This window comes from Python bivittatus, unplaced genomic scaffold (assembly GCF_059951505.1).
Source record: "Python bivittatus isolate LINGU-HERP-01145 unplaced genomic scaffold, Pbiv_v1 ctg000980_np1212, whole genome shotgun sequence".
Classification (NCBI taxonomy): Eukaryota; Metazoa; Chordata; class Lepidosauria; order Squamata; family Pythonidae; genus Python; species Python bivittatus.
The window spans coordinates 11,390,581-11,406,358 of record NW_028277125.1 but is presented as its reverse complement, the minus strand read 5'-3'; the positions used below and the strand labels follow the sequence as shown (position 1 = coordinate 11,406,358).

General features: G+C 39.0%; 1 protein-coding gene across 3 annotated transcripts in view; it reads right to left on the bottom strand.

Moving 5' to 3' along the window:
* The window catches only part of TBL1XR1 (TBL1X/Y related 1), a 212,291-nt gene that overhangs the window by 63,093 nt on the left and 133,420 nt on the right, over nt 1–15,778 (bottom strand). The window contains exon 1 of one of the 3 annotated variants that reach the window (XM_088131782.1): nt 3,086–3,160. The exons of the other annotated variants lie outside the window; for them this stretch is intronic. The gene's annotated coding sequence lies outside the window, so the exon portion shown is untranslated. Of the gene's footprint in view, nt 1–3,085; nt 3,161–15,778 lie in introns of those variants that run through there. 3 annotated transcript variants of the gene reach the window in all.

The window sequence follows — 15,778 nt, the reverse complement described above, 5'->3', positions numbered from 1 at the left end:
TTACAAATCTGAACAAATTTATTGGAACTTGAGCTTCTAAAGGCATAAGTTGCACAACACAGAAAATATTAATACACATCACTAACAGAAGAGAGAAAGGGAAGGTCTTGAGATGGTGTCCAAGAAAAGAAGAAGTGTTTGAAAAGAAATCTATACCATCTTACTATTGCTTAAAATTCCAGTTATGTTACAGACATCCTCATCTACTAACTTGTTATAGTTAAGCAAAAGCAAAAACAAGTCTACCAATAAAGTTTTATCAGCAATTAACTTTGACCCTTCAAAAGGGCTTAACCTGAAGATTAATAAACAACTGATTCCAACGGCAACAAATCCCATTTATTATGAACAAGATATTTATATTATTAACTTGATAGAACTGATACACTACAGTCAGTAGTTTTTCACCAAGAATTTCTTAAGTCTCCTACAGTTGAGTGGAATTTACGTAAGGAGAGCATGATGAACAAGCAATCAGCTATGCTAAGAAATCTAATCAATTTTTCACTCACTGAACATAATTCAACAATATTTATTGTACCTAATCTTCTTTTTCATTACTCTACTGCCTCTATTCCACAAGATACACTGAGATCAGAGATGTAAACCAGGGTTCAAGATGTATATATATAAAAAAAGTGTGAAATCAGATTTCTATGTATGTACGTTTTTTTCTTTGCTAAACAAGTCTGCATACCAATCTGATGTTACTACAATGTTAAGGTATTTTCAAAATTATTTCTATTTATGTATTATTGTTTTAATACTGTTATACATCTTTATTTTTTATGGAGGTCAACCAAGAAGAGTAGGACATAAATATATTAATCAGTAGGTAGCTTATAATTGAATAATGATTTGATATTACTTGGAATGAACCTTTGGTAATGCAACCCACATGCCTTTGTCATTAGATATCTTATCTGCACAGATTAAAAAAAAAAAAACCTGGAAAAAGGGCAACAGCAAACCACCTCTGCATGTAGTCACCAACAGCTAAACTCAATTCAAAGGAATCTTTACTTTTGTTTGTTTTTAATTCCTAGAAGACACTAGGGAAAAGCTAGTTAGGAAGACACCATTACAAGGAGAAGCGAATAGAAAGTAAAAATGAGATCGCTGCTTTTATTCTTGTTGTTATCATATTTTTACATTCTATTTAGTCAAATGCTTCCTAAAATAAGCAACATTATCACCCACTCCATTGGCAGGCTACAGTGATACTAATGAAGAAGGAAATGAACTTTTTCTACCTACTTAATTGATCAACAGTTCCAGGTTGTAGAGTTTAAGAAAGTTTGATGATATGTAAACACTTTCTAATTATTTAAATTACCATCCCATTTCAACATTATAGGAAACTTAACTTAAAAAAAATAATTAAAATGTCACTTTTTTAGGCCAACAATTATAAGCCCCTCAACCCCAAAGGTATGGGTCAGATTTCATAAATAACATATTAAGGGGAAAAGTTTAAAGTTTGGCTAATTTCAGATAGGTGCTGCCAAATTCTGCCCTCTCCTTCACTCACAGGAAAAACAAAACGAACTAGCCAATGGGCAAACATGAATATTAAACCACTTAAAATCTCACTACAGAAAGTCCTTGTTTAGCAACCACAATTGGGATCAGCATCTCGGTTGCTAAGTAGGAAATCACACAACCGTGACTCTTTTCCTCCACTCCCTTGCCCTTTGGAACGCTCACCCTGCTGGTACTGGGATAGCCAACTCAAAATTGACAAGAATAATCAGTTTCACACCTTCTGCTTTTGTTTGCCTCCTAACCACTCCCCTGCCTTTGGAATGCTCACCCCAGGGCTGGGATAATTAGCAAGAAGGGAATTAATGTTTTTATTTACATTCATTGGAGAGGAAGGGATTACAAGAGAGTAAAGAGGCACACCGCTGGATCATGGAGAAAGCACGAGAGTTCCAGAAAAATATCTACTTCTGCTTCACTGACTATGCAAAAGCCTTCGATTGTGTGGATCACAACAAACTGTGGCAAATTCTTAAAGAGATGGGAGTACCAGACCACTTTACCTGTCTCCTGAGAAATCTGTATGTGGGCCAAGAAGCAACAGTTAGAACCGGTCATGGAACAATCAATTGGTTCAAAATAGGGAAAGGCGTACGACAAGGCTGTATACTCTCACCACAACTTATTTAACTTATATGCAGAGTACATCATGAGAAATGCCAGGCTGGAAGATTCACAAGCTGGAATTAAGATTGCAGGGAGAAATATCAACAACCTCAGATATGCAGATGATACCACCCTAATGGCAGAAAGTGAAGAAGAACTTAATGAGGGTGAAAGAGGAGAGTGCAAAAGCTGGCTTGAAACTCAACATTAAAAAAAACTAAGATCATGGCATCTGGACCCATCAATTCCTGGCAAACAGAAGGGGTAGAAATGGAAGCAGTAACAGATGTCATTTATTTGGGCTTCAAGATCACTGCAGATGGAGACTGCAGCCATGAAATTAAAAGATGCTTGCTCCTTGGGAGGAAAGCTATGGCAAACCTAGACAGCATATTAAAAAGCAGAGACATTGCTGACAAAGATCCGCGTAATCAAAGCTATGGTTTTCCAGTAGCAATGTATGGCTGTGAGAGCTGGACTATAAGGAAGGCTGAGCGCTGAAGAATTGATGCCTTTGAATTGTGGTGCTGGAGAAGACTCTTAGGAGTACCTTGGACTGCCAGAAGGTCAAACCAGTCAATCCTAAAGGAAATCAATCCTGACAGCTCACTGGAAGGATTGATACTGAAGCTCAAACTCAGATACTTTGGCCACCTAATGCGAAGAGAGGACTCTTTGGAAAAGACCCTGATGCTGGGAAAGATTGAAGGCAAAAGGAGAAGGGGACAGCAGAGAATGAGATGGTTAGATAACATCACTGAAGCAATGAACATGAAACTGAGCAAACTCTGGGAGGCAGTGAAGGACAGGAAGGCCTGGCACAATATGGTTCATGGGGTCACAAAGAGTCAGACATGACTTAACAACTGAACAACAACAACAACAAAAGGAGGCACACAATCGGGAATACACGAGGCTGTTTCTGTACTGTGCTCACGGTTGCCGGCACCAGCATACTGCTTTCGATGTGTATTCCCCATTGTGTGTCTGCTTACTCTCTTGTAATCCCTTCCTCTCCAATCTCTCCACTCTGCAATGGGGGGAAGAAAAGCAACAGTTCATGCACAGGACAATGCTTACTGATTGTAATGGTGATCACATGACTGAGGGATACTATGAAGGTCATAAATGCAGGCATTGGTTGTAAAGTTATCTTTTCAGCACCATCATAACTTCGAACAAAACATTCAGTAAGTGAGGGCTACCTGCACACTAATTTTGAGGGAAGTATCTTTCACGGAAGTGTTTTTGAAAATCTACCAAGTCTACACAGCATGTGTGTAATTTATCACAATAGCAGATGATCTTCCACCCCAACCTGAAAGTTGGTTGGTGGGATTCAAATTATGAGAGCAAGTTTTGATCACTGGATTATAACAACCCCATCTTATATTTTACAGACTTGTCAAGATTCCTAGTGGTATAACTATTTTGTGAAAAAGCTCTTCCAGCACCTTCCAGGAAGGATGCCAAAGAGGCAAGTGTTCAGGGAGAAGTAAAACAGGCAGTATGTTGGTATCTCCATTTACAAAGACGTGTGTGTGTGTGTGTGTGTGTGTGTGTGAGAGAGAGAGAGAGAGAGAGAGAGAGAGAGAGAGAGAGAGAGAGAGAGAGCTATCTGTACTAAATGCAAATAAAATCAGTGTGCTTCTTGATATTCAGCTTGATTTTTGCCTACAACCACTAATCCCAAGGGGGGAGAGGCTCTGGATTTTATTAGCTAAGGCAGTTGGGGAATTGGAATCCATTTTTCAGAATTTCTGTGCCGAGTGCATGAAAGCTGACAAATGTTTCCCGAGGCAGGTGTTCTGCTGAATACTAACTAGTCTCGAAAGAAAGAAAGAAAGAAAGAAAGAAAGAAAGAAAGAAAGAAAGAAAGAAAGAAAGAAAGAAAGAAAGAAAGAAAGAAAGAAAGAAAGAAAGAAAGAAAGAAAGAAAGAAAGAAAGAAAGAAAGAAAGAAAGGTGAAATGGAAAAGCCCTCTGAGAAAACACCATTATGGAAGCAAACACAGAGGAAGGAGGAATTTCGCAGTAACTGACTCAATGTTCTGCACTTGAAGAATTAAAATAATATATAATAAAAACAAGGAGTTATCTCCAGATTAAGTTATAATTAAGTCACAAGCATTTTTGCCTATTCTTAAACCCTGGGATTAAGCTACCTAGATACTGCTGGGATACACAATAGCTAGAACAGGGCTACACAGTCCAAAAATTCTTCTATTCTCTACTATTGAAGTCCAAAAATTATTGGAGGGCCATTTTAGATTGTTTTAATCAAGATGGATAAAAACATTTAGTAATGGAGTATTTGCTTTATACTCCTTCTTTCCCCTTTTAGCCCCTTCTGCTCACTGCCCTTCTCTCTCCACTGAACAGCCCATACCTCTATAATCTGTTGTCCTTCATGCATCAGTGCCAATAAGAAATGGCAATAAACTCTACTATTATCACCTGTATTTGGGCTGGAGAGTTGGGACTTCCACTCCTAAATATCAAGGAGACAGTGACCCTTTAAACCAGCCTTTCTGAACTGGGGTTCCATGAGAGATTGCAATTGGAAAAAAAAATAAACATCATTTTTAAAACTCTGTGCTACACAATGCGAGCTGTAGATATAATATCTTAAATGCAGGGTTCCCTGAGACCTGAAAATTATTTCAAGTGTTCCTCTAAGGTAAAAAGGGGTGCTTTAAGCATACCTCCCAGAGATGAGTTGCATGCACTTATTCTCCACCTCTGCCTATACCAGTTTAGGAAGCAGCAGTGGAAAAACTGGGGGTTAGGATTTATGCAAAAGTCCCCTTCTTTATTTGTTCCTAAATTTGATGCCACTGATCTCTGGGGCTACAAACTTGAAGTTTCCACAGACTTAACAGCAAAATAAATTTGCCAATCTTGGTCTGCGACAGGTCACTCCTTATATGCCTTTCAAGTCATTCAATGCTAAATTCAAGGTCTGTGAAAAATAAGAAATTAAAACTTCTCAGCTATTTTTTGTGCCATTGTAATAGTATATATCAGTTTTGTGAGCTCAGAAATATGACAGGCAATGCCCTGGCTTATGTATGGACTGGAGAGCATATCACTTAAAGTTCACTTCTTGCCAATAAAGCAGTTCTAAAATTAGCACTAGCCCTAATAGAAGTCATTTAGACTTAAAAAAAAAAAAAACCTGTCAAGAATTATCACCAATCTTAATCTCTGAAATATTTGGGAAATATTGTTATGAGGAAATTAATTAATGGAACCAAAAAATAGAAAACATATAAACAACTGCCCAGAATCTTAGATCTGGAAGGGACCTTACAGATTTTGGAGTACAAGATCCATTCCTCCAGAGGTTCCCAAACTTTCTTAGTTCACGGTGCCCTTAGTATTTCAGTAATTCTTTCACGGAATTTCTAGGCACAAGCTGAACTACCTTTAGTAATTTGCACTGTGTCTGACAGATATAGAAGATCCTTGTGTTTCCCTCAAAAATGTATAATAACCCACGGCACCCCTGTGAGTTTGCTGTGGCATCACGACACACATTTTGGGAACTGTAGCACTTGAGCATCTCTGGCAGATGACCATCCTGCCTCTGTTTCAAAACCATCAACAAAGGAGCCTTCACCACTTTGTGCAACTTGCGCAGTCAGGAATTCCTCCTGAGGTCTAGCTTCTGCTTACTTTCTTGTAATTTTAACCCACAGATTCTGATTCTGCCCTCCACTCTCTTTGCTATGTGACCATTCTGCAGATATTTCAAAGACTACTATTGTATCTCCACTCAGTTTTCTCTGTAGAGTAAGCATATACAGATTAGCTGTTCCTCAAACTACAAAACTGCTACTAATTAAAATGAAAATCATAAAAGAAAAGAAAAGAAAAGAAAAGAAAAGAAAAGAAAAGAAAAGAAAAGATGTTCAAGCAACCAGAATAAGGTTTAGTTTAATTTGTCAGACAATCTTTTCCCATATGCTTTCAGATTGTTTAGGAATTGTAACAGGAGCAAAGAATTAAAATTCATAGCTTCAATGTTGTTAGCTTAAAATGTCAAAAAGGGAAAAAAATAAAAGCAGAAAGCTAGCTTTAACACTCTACAGGATTATGCAGAAAGTGAGAAGTTGTAAAAGTCAGGTATGTCATACTCATATACAGGTAGTCCTCACTTTAAGAACGAGTTCCATTCCCAAGGTTTGTCCTTGTCAAATTTGTATGTAAGCCAGAGCAGTATTATTGTACAATACTGTATAAGTAGTATTGTGTAATTAACTCAAACCATGATGTAACTCAAATCATTGTGTATTTAACTCAAGTTTTGCTACAATAGGCAAAAGAGTTTAAAAAATTAATTAAAGAGTAACTTTAATTAATTTTCAAACATGATGCAACTACAGTAGTCCCCAGGTTACAAATGCTCAGTTTAAGGACTACTCGTAGTTAAGAGAGGAGCTTAACTATCGATCGTCCTTAAACTGAACGTTCTTAACCTGGGGACTACTGTAGTTGCATCATGTTTGAAAATTAATTAAAGTTATTCATCAACAGTATAAGAAAGAATTATTGGAATAACTCAACTTTCCAAAATGAAATAAATCCCATTGTTATTTTTCCCAAAAACAAAAATGAGGTTGCCACTTTTTCATTATTGGCAAGGATTCTGTGTCTTTAGCATTTGGGTGAAGATGAAAAATTAAAAGGATGATGCTGTTCCTGGCATGAAGATGCCAGTTTTTACAAGATCTATTTGCTTATTTTGAGATTTTACCTACTGGTTTTCAGCTAAGAAGACCCTAACAATTACTTATATTTTAAAATTCTTGAAAACTCAAAAAGGTAACAAGAGGCAATAGAGCAGATAAAATCTCAATGTTTAATATTAAAACCAGTAAAATAAGGAGAAATCATATCATATCATATCATATCATATCATATCATATCATATCATATCATATCATATCATATCTTTCCCAGGGTTCCAACCAGGAAATACATCATTTCTAACTTCCACTGCCTTCTGGTGGTGATGAGACAACAAAAATAACCAACCAAGGTAATATTTGTGCAGAAATATTGAAAATTCAAAAGGGTTCACAACTTTTAGGCACCACTGTAATAGCTATCTTGGCAATTGGAAAAATGGCACTGCTGTTCTGAAAAGAAAATGTGGAAATAAATGTTTGTTACAATTTTCCACGTTCTTGTATGATTGTTTTGTTAATATGTATGTTTTGTTTAGTGGGCATCCAAGCAAAGGGAAATAAAGGCTGGAGGAACAGCTGCTGATTTCACTTCTATTCCAGTTTAGTGTGGCTTTTGTTTTAGTGGCTTTCATTTGTTTTGCGGTGGTTTGTGCTTTTTTGCAAAGCTTTGAATAATCTGGAAATCTGGCATAAAATGCAGTAAACAATAAATACATTTTACAAATGGGCACAGTGCCGTAATTTTTATTTCTACTTCTATTTACCACAGACAGGGCATATTTTAATTTAATAGTCAGAAATATTATATGTATGTAAGCCAGAACAGTATAATTGTATAATACTGTATAAGTAGTATAATGGGGATGGCTAGCCCCTTAGCGGCCTGTTGTTGTCAGCCCCGGAATCCATCATTTTCTTGTACTTTCTCTTTCTGGTAACGTTTTGTATAATTTTTTATGTTTTATGTATTTATATATATTTATTGTTTTAATGGTTTGTGTGAGCCGCCCAGAGTCTCCCATTGCGGGGAGATGGGCGGAGATAAATTTAGTAAGTAAGTAAGTAAAGGTATTAAAAATATAGTGTAACAAAACTATAACAATGATTAGAATAAGTCACTAATACTAAAACTATGAATGCAACCACAAAAACTATTAGCTAGACCGGTCTTCCCCAAACTTGTACTGTTCAGAGCTGCTGGATTTCAGTTCCCATTACCTTTGGCTAAATTGGTTTGGCACTGTGAACTGAACTCCAGCATTTGAAAAAGCTGAGCTAGAATGAAACAAATCCTCTATTAATTCCCAGGGGAATAAACTATCATCACCTGGAATTGAAAAAATTGCCAAATAAGCACCAGTCCTATATCTAGGTTGATATCTTACGGAGATGTCTTCTATCTAGGCTAATGCCTTCTAAAGAGCTGTGTGTCCCCTATAAGTTATGGAAGTGTCACTGACTTGAATTTGCTCTTTCTATAGGAAACATGCACTACATAAGTATCTGGATATTACCATCTGTCTCATCTCTGGAGCAGAACTTGCAGATTAAGCTTAAAAAGAGCAGGAAGAGTCATATTTTTCACAAAACTTTATTTAATTATACAAGGTGACACAGAGTGCCCTGAATTATATTTCTATTTGGAAAAAACAAGAAGTCATTAATACTGCATTGCAAATACTCAATATCAATCCTGTAAATACCAATCATGTAAGTAAAGGGCCTGTAAACATTTTTCGCTGGATAAGCACATTGAGAAAGAGTACCACCATGTGCAACACCTACCAATAAGTTATTCTGGAACAGTGAAGATGTGACTGTATTATGACCATTCTTATTTGCGCCTGCTGCCAGCCATGGGGAAGGCAGGAAGTGGTTTCGCCTAATGGGAAAGTGCTGGGGGTTGGCTCAGGAAGCCACATGTAGGAAGTGTCTGCTGAAGAAACTGCTTGGGGCTGTTTGCCATGCCCCAGGAAGCTGCAGACGCCCCAGCCCAGTCCCAGCCACCCTCGCCATTATTGTTATTATTGCCCAGCAGCACAGTGCAAATATTGTAAGAATGCCAACCAATGGGGAAGGCAGGAAGTGGTTCCACACAAAAGGGCTAGGGTTTAGCTCAGGGAGGAATCATTCACTGGAGAAAGGTGAACTGAAACTGGGTCTCGGAGTGCAGGGTGGTGAGGGTGACTGCAGCTGGGACTGGGCTGGGGTGGCTGAAGCTTCCCAGGGCGTGGCAAGCAGCCCCAGAGCTGTGTGGTCCTGGGGCTGCTTGCTGCCCTGCAAGGCAGGGTGCAGAGCAGCCAAAAGGGCAGAAATGTGGGGGGGGGGGGGGGAATAGGTAAGTGAGTGGAGTTGAAGCGCCCCTGTGTCCTAAGTGTGGACAGGCTACCAAATGCCCAAATTTTGTTCACATGACTGGGGGGAGGGCACTGAGACAGCTGCAACTTTGAGGACCAATCATAAGTCACTTTTTTCAGCGTCATTGTAATTTCAAACAGTTGCTGAACGAATAGTCGTAACTAGAGGACTACCTGTACTTAGCAACCACACATATTGATTTTCTTCAAGATCTGGTATTCAAGTCTTTCTGTAAATGAAAAACAGCTCTGTGTGTTTTGAGTGCTTGGAATATTATCATAAAAATACATATTTCTAAACCAAGATGGCAACCCATTTCACATTCTAAAGTCCTATGTCTGTGGGGATTCTTTGATTGATTCAGGGGTTACAGAACGAACAAAAATACTGAAATGGGAAAGGAGCTGGAAAATGTAAAAACCCGGTCTTCAAGCTCCTTCTGGAAGAACTGTAGAACAATTATTCCAATGATTCAGTGGCTTCTGGCCACTTAAAAATAAAAATATCCTCCTCCCCCCCCCCCAGGAAAAGCTAGCACAATGTAAAATAAATACTACTGAGACATGTAATAACTGCCTTCTGTGAGGCTCTGTTTCAGAAGTATACACTAAACCCTCTGAAGGTAAAAATAAATTCCCCTCTTTATCTACTGCTGAAGTATTAAGCACAGTTGTGCTCTCACACAAGAAGTAACCACTGCTTTTGCTTTGCCATACTTGACTTAAAATATAGTCTCTTTTTTAAAGTGATGCGAATACTATTCACTTAACTGCCCCTTTCAGCCACAGGGAATTGATTAAGGTCATGGAAACATTCTGATGAAGCATTTTGCTGGATAACAGACCACACATTATTGGAAGATCTTTATTATTGCAGGTGCTGCTACTGCTTCTCAAAGTTACAGTTCCTGTGCCAGGCTTCTCTATATGGGACAAAGGGGAACAACAGGTGGGAAATGATTTGACAGATTTCTAAAAACAAAATAAAGTTTCTAAGACATCTCGTTTGCCTCATAAGAATATTCTGAGAATTTTCTTAGAATTTTAGCAGCTATTGTCCCAACATCTCTTGAGTAATATATAAAAAAAGGCAGGATAAAAATCTAACAACAACAACCCAGACTTAACAATCGTTGATACAAAAAACAAAAAAGTCTGGATAATGGACATTGCAATACCTGGAGACAGCAGAATAGAAGAGAGAGAACTGGAGAAAATCACAAAATATAAGGACCTGAAAATAGAAACAGAATGATTGTGGCAAAAGAAAGCAAAGATAGCACTAGTAGTTATAGGCACCTTAAGTGCAATCCCAAAACATCTGGAGCACCACTTGAAGACCATCAGCATTGACAAAATCACCACCAGTCAATTGCAAAAGGCAGCTTTACTTGGAACAGCTTACATGTTACAACAATACCTTTAACAGCATCAAACAACATCTGCCTATCCCAGGTCCTTGGAAGGGACTCAATAGGTGAATAAAAATGCCAAATCCAGTCTAAACATCTGGTTGACTGTGCAACCAACAATAATAAACCTTATCTGTAAGAAACAATATATGATAACACACACAGTAAGAAGCTGATGGATTATAATTAAGTTCCTACTTACACAACTTGAGTCTTATGACTTACTGTACTCTCCCACAGAAGCACAAAGCTTATGAGTAGGCATGAATTAAGATACGAAGGCAAAGCCCGCCCTGCATTTAATGTCATATTACTTCTGAGCATGGAAGTATGAGCAGGGCATGATAGCATTACCTTGTCTGCATGAGAGACCACCAGCAAAATCTACACACAGTCCCTTGAATTCCATGATAGAAGGTATTAATACCATCTGTAAACATACGAAAGTTTTTACTTTTAACATATGAGGTCCTAAATATTTTGGGATCAGAATGTTTCTAATCCCAAGACCGTATCCTTCTGTCTTCACAGACAATTTCCAAGATCACTGGAGGAGGTCCTGCTCTATGTGACAAAATATCATCTTCAAATTATTTGCTGGCAGGCTTTCTCTGTGATGTCATCTGCACTTCGGGTTTCTCTCCCTCCGAAATTTGTTACATGCTTATTGTTGTGTCTTTTAGACAGCAATTCAAGATCTCACTTCACCCAGACCTTTCCTGCATGGATTTTGGACAAATAGCCCTTTAAAAAAATCCAACTTTTTAATAATTTATGTTTTAGCCACAGAGTTGAATTTGTATAGGATAAAATATATAAAACACTGCTTAGCACACTGATATACTTCACAGGAAACAGACAACTATGGCAACCGTAACATCTTCTATCCGTGAATTTCGCCACTTTTTTGAATTAATAACCATAGAAAAGAAAAAAAAGTTGGTTTCAATATTTTCATTTAAGGATTTCCAGATGTCAAGGGTGTTTTTATACATTCAATAGGAACAAAATGAAACATGTACTTGCACAGAAAATCTTGAGTGTATCAGTAGAATACAGGCTAGAGCAGTGATTACTAAAAGCTTCTTAAGAATCATCAGTGAGTAAAAATTGCCTCCGGGCAACCAGACAGAGAAGTGTTACAAATACTTCCTTTTAAGGTCATTATGTGATTGACACATCAAACATTTTATGGCTAATAACTTTTGCTGTCTTACCTATAACACTGGATTATCATACATATCAACCATAGGAAGTAAATAAATGGCTTGGCTAACTCAGTACTGTCTTTATAAATGTTCTCCAACCTTCTGGTTTTCAAAAACGTTGGACTACAACTCCCAAGCTGTTTGATCAAGGATGAAGTCCAATATTAGTTGAGACCACCTGACTGGTCTATAATGCCTATCATTTGGTTTTCGGAGACTCCCAACAAAAAACTCAAAAACTGAAGATCCCAGGGAACTTAAACTGTGGACTTTTTCATGCAAAGCTTCATTATTAAGCTACAATCCATCAGACATTGTTAAATCATAGATTTAGAAAAGCTACATTTAACATTTCTAGTGCATTGTCTGTTAATTCACTTCCATTAAAACGTTTTGAGCAAACCAACCCGATACATAAAGGGAGACTGAACTGGAGTATCGTTGCATGCCTTTTTTGGAACAAGTAGTTCATTTAGTGTACAAGTAGTCTTTGACTTACAACCATTCATTCAGTGACTGTTCAAAGTTATGATTGGACTGAAAAATTGACTTATGACTGGTCCCCGAAGTTATGGCCGTTGCAGCACCTCTGGGGTCGAGTGATCAAAATTTGGGTGCTTAGCAGCCTGCCCGCATTTATGACTGCAGGGGCACTTTAACTCCCCCTACCCACCTATCTCGGCCCCCATGTCTGCCCTTTTGGCCACCCTGCAACCCTGCCTTTAGGGCAGCAAGCAGCCCCAGAACTGCATGGCTTTCGGGCTTCTTGGGGCCCTGCGGCTCTGGGGCTGCAAGAAGCCCCTGAGCAGCAGTACAGTGTGAATCTGCAGCCACCCCTGGAAGCCTCAGCTGCCCCAGCCCACCCCATCAAGTGACAGCAAGCCACAGCATCCAGCAAGCACTAGCAAGCATTCATTCGCCCAGCTGCCTTCTCTCCCAGTTCCCTGAACCAACCTTTCACCTTCTGCGCCCAGTCACCACAACCAAAGCAGAAGCACCTTACTGCCTTTACTGTCTCCTTTTCAGACCCAGCTTTTCCAGTGAACATTTCCTACACGTGGCTCCTTGAGCCTTTGGAAAGCTGTGCTGTCTTCAGAAAGCCTTTGGAAAGACAGCACAGTTTTCCAAAGGCAGTGCAGCTTCCCGAAGGCTTTCCAGTTGGGCAAAACTACTTCAGGTCTTCTCCACTGGCTGGCATTCTTATTTGCATGTGCTGCTGGGCCAGGCTGGGAAGCCATGTGTAGGAAACATTCACCAGAGAAACTGTGTCTGAAAGTTCATGTACCTGCTTCAGCCGTAGCAGCTGGGTGCAAAAGGTGAAAGGTTGGTATGGGGAACTGGGAGAGAAGGCAGCTGGGCAAACAAATGCTTGCTGGTGCTTCCTGAGTACTGCAGTGTGCTGCCACTTGCTGGGGCAGGCTGAGGCTTCCAGGAGTGGCTGCAGCTCAAGGGCTTCTTGCAGCCTGAGAGCCACAGCATGCCAAGAAGCCCCTGAGCCGCAGTGTGGCAAGCAGCCCCAAACGTGTGCAGTTCTGGGGCTGCTTGCACTCCGCAAGGTAGGGTGCTGGCCAGCCAAAAGGCAGAGATTGGGTGGGGAGATAGGCGGGTGGGGGGAGTTGGAGCAACCCCTTACCTTACTGAGGCTCAGAGCTGGGAGGGCCAAGCCCAGAATGGCTTGGACTGGGGTGGGTCTAACGACTGGTGAAATTCACTTAACGACGGCAAGAAGGATTGCCATTGTTAAGCAATGAGGTCATGTGACATCTCGATTTACAACCACATTGCTTAGTGACGGAAATTCTGATTCCAACTGTGGTTGTAAATCAAGGACTACCTGTATAGCAACAATCTGACAAACATCTTGTGATAGGAAAATGTTGTAAGATCAATCTTCAGATATGAATATGTTATCTCTTTCTGAAACTGTTCCGTTGTCAGCACTTAATTTCATTCATGGATAAAAGCAGAAAGATCTGGGTGGGAACTTTAGCCCAACATTTTTCTTACAATGGCCAATTAAATGCCTCCAGGATGCTCACAAGCAGATGGTAGATAGATCCCCTTTCTCTGCTTCTGTTCCGCTACAACTGGTATTTGGAAGCATGATGGTCCCAACCCAGAGGGAACATTGTATCATAAAATTATCCAAATTTCTTTCACAGTTATCCAAGTTGGGGATCATCATTTTTAGTACAGTAAACCCTCAATTTAACAAATATCAATTCAGTGGACTTTGGATGCAAGAGACACATTTTTGGCTCACACACTTTCCACCATGATACATATGATATAAATTCAGATTTAATGGACATTCTGATTTAACATACTTTCCCTTTCCCCTGAATGGTACTGAAGGTTTGCTGAAATGAATTGCACAATCCATGCTGGCTCTTCAGGGCAGTTCTTAAAAGACCTATTTATTAAATTTAAATAGAACCATTTAAAGATGTACAGCTTACCAAAGAAAGGAACACACTCTTTGACCTAACTACACTATTACATCAATCCTCCTTCATCTATCAATATATTAACAGCAACAACAACTTTGATTGGTCTTACCAGAACCATTCTCTGAAGTCCCACACAATTGTGATCTGGCCCTTAGTTTTATCTCACCTGTACTCCAAACCACTTACCATCCACCCTTTTTCCTGGGGTTGAGGGGAATTTGCTTCCTAAATGGCAGTGCAGAAAATACAATTGCTTGTTTACTACATCTTATTTTGAAGCTTTCCACAATTGTAACAATAGCTCATTATACTTTTTTTTTTTTTTTAAAGACACAGAAGGCTAGTTGTTGGTGTTCATTTAAAAGTTTTGGCCACTACCCTTTCAGATCTTTTCTCTGTTCATTTACTTCTCTAGTTTGGTAAAGGAGAAAAAGAAAGGTGGGTTCACACACAGTGGTTTGTTGAATAAATTGCAACTGCCCAGGCTTGCAGCACAAGTTAAGTCAATATGCACCAACTGCAACGTACCTTGTGTAATATGTGAAATAATTCCCAGTTTCTTCTTCAACTTCTGCAAACTTTCCAAAAGACATAAATATTTCCTAATGTTTCCTAGGATGCAATTATATTTAATATCCATGATATATTTTATATTCAAGTGGAAAAGAACTTATCACAGGTACCCTTCCACCTAGATTTGGGTGCAGTAGGTGAGTATGTCTCTAGAGGTGACTGCAAGGGTATGTGTGTGTTACATAAGTCAAGATATCAGCCATAACCATGCAATCAAATTTTTGCTCCTTTCTGAGCAGTGCTGCATGTGTGATGCACACACAAAAGGGGCAGGGCTTCTATTGTTGCATCTGCCATCTTGACTTATTTTTACATCCCCTTCCTCCTGGGTGTCTTCAAATTCAACAGGGCCAAAGGATCTGCTTGATTGCAACTAACAGCACCCATATCACACTGCTACTCTACAGTGTATTTCGTCATAACTACGCATGGAAATGGCCTGGGCAACTTTGGATCATTCACTGTGTCTCATGTGGGGAAAACAGGAAGAGGAAGTATTACGTACATCATCTTGAGTTGTAAAAGATAAAAGTGGGATATAAATTTCGTAAGCATAACATAAATACATAAATAAATAATAAATAGCTATGTGGTACAATCCACTGCTCTCTATGCAGTTTCACAGAAGACATCCTGGTCTATTAAAACCAGACTACAATAACATATAAGCTGTCTATTTAGTGAGAACACTCCTTAAAGGCAACAATGCTAAGTACAGTTTGATCCTGGCCTAGTCTCTGAAAAGGATGGCTATTCAAAAATACTTGTGTGTACCCTGTCTGAGGCAAACCAAAGTTTGTTGATCTATACATGTGACATCTGGATCAAACCAACGTATTTAAGAAGCAAATGTCAAATAGAGAACTTCATACAGATTTAGACCACTGTGTTTGGATGTGTGTGTGTTTAGATTTAAAAATCTAAGAAAGGCAAAACCA